Source organism: Echinops telfairi, unplaced genomic scaffold (genome assembly GCF_000313985.2).
Source record: "Echinops telfairi isolate 266 unplaced genomic scaffold, ASM31398v2 ScPeMD7_18;HRSCAF=68, whole genome shotgun sequence".
Classification (NCBI taxonomy): domain Eukaryota; kingdom Metazoa; phylum Chordata; class Mammalia; order Afrosoricida; family Tenrecidae; genus Echinops; species Echinops telfairi.
This window is the reverse complement of record NW_022103915.1, coordinates 65,024,741-65,026,227: the sequence shown is the minus strand read 5'-3', so window position 1 is coordinate 65,026,227 and position 1,487 is coordinate 65,024,741. Positions and strand designations below refer to the sequence as shown.

Here is a 1,487-nt window from a genome sequence, read left to right as displayed (position 1 = left end):
AAGAAAGAAATTTAAATTCACAAAAAACTGTACATTATCAAAAAAGTCACTAAAACACCACATTTGGTTATATAAAAATCAGTCCCTTCAGTTGTAAAAGGAACATGGAAACTTGGTGGTGGTGTGTGGTTTCTTCCTGGTCCCAGAACGATGGGGAAGGAGTGAGTTTGTTTTCTTCTTTAAACCCGCCTTATCTACCAAAATACTCTCAATTGTTGAGAGGAAAATCCACCTAGCTCAAGGGGCAGTGAAGAGGAGGACAGAAAAGTGAGAAACGGCCCCTTGGATCAAGCCCTACTGACTCCTGTTCCTCAGCCCCTACCTCTTCAAGCTGAGGCTGGGACCTCACCCCACTGTGAGAGCCTGGTCCCTAGGGGGAAGGGGGCACAGAGCAGGACAATGGGGAATTTCATAATAGACAAAAATATATAAAAAGCTTAAGTATTACTTGGGGCAAAATGCAGAGTGAAAAGGATACAATTTCAGTTACTGAGCTTTGGAGGAATGCCAATGTTTACATGTCAACGAGAGGAATAGGAGACTGAAAATAACTCTTAGAAGTGGTAGAAATAACAACAGTGGTGACAGCAACAACTAAAATTTATTAGGTACTTTTTAAAAACAATATTCTAAGTATTTACACTAATTTAGAAAACTCAGTCCTCATGACACTCATGGCATTTATGCAATAATGTCTCCTGATGCAAAATGTTGCATGGTGGGGTGGCAAGGCCACAAAGGATTGAAATCGCTTACCCAGAAGCAACAGTAAATGCAAGGTTAGACTGTGAGAAAGGAGGGGGGATTAAGCCTTCTTGGGAAGCTGTTCTTATTCTGAATATAGTGGCCCTAGAGTACGTGTGTGTGCTATTCGGAAAGGTCTGTGAGAAAGAGAGAAAACAAGATAGAGAAGACCAGAAAGCTGACATAAGTTTATAGTTCGTGTAAATTTGGGTATGGGAAGATGAGAGCTTTCTCTTTTTTTGTTTCTGGTTCATTTTTGTTTAGAGATAATCAAAGAAAATTGGTTTAGGAGGGAGCTCTGCTATTTATAGACTTAGTACTCAATGGCCTTACATTTTCACATCTTTCATACATAAAACAGATAATATGGACTCATCAAATACTGTGGTTTGTGTCTTTGGTCCACAAGACTCTTTATTTCAGAAAGCTAAATATAACTTGAATTGGTGAAGAAGTTAAGGTCTATAAAAACTAAGGATTAAACACAGTCATCTTGAAAGATTTCATGGAGAAAAACACATTTTAATAGATACTCTTAGAACGAGTGGAATTTGGGCAAATTTTTGAAGAAAAATTTTCTTCAGATGGCAGTGGCAAGGTCAGAAGAGTCCTGAGTGATAATAAGACTGATTTGGATGCTTGCTTTGGCGGCACATATACTAAAATTGGAACAATACAGAGAAGATTAGCATGGTCCCTGTGCAAGGATGACACACAAATTCATGAAGCGTTCCACAGTTTTT

At 38.7% G+C, this 1,487-nt stretch overlaps 1 protein-coding gene and 1 non-coding gene across 2 annotated transcripts in view; both read left to right on the top strand.

Annotated features, from left to right (window-relative positions):
- LRFN5 (leucine rich repeat and fibronectin type III domain containing 5) overlaps positions 1-1,487 on the top strand; it is a 334,780-nt gene that overhangs the window by 279,902 nt on the left and 53,391 nt on the right. The window lies entirely within an intron of this gene.
- Positions 1,384-1,486, top strand: LOC115868814. The gene has a single exon (XR_004045791.1). It is a non-coding gene; the product is annotated as a U6 spliceosomal RNA (small nuclear RNA).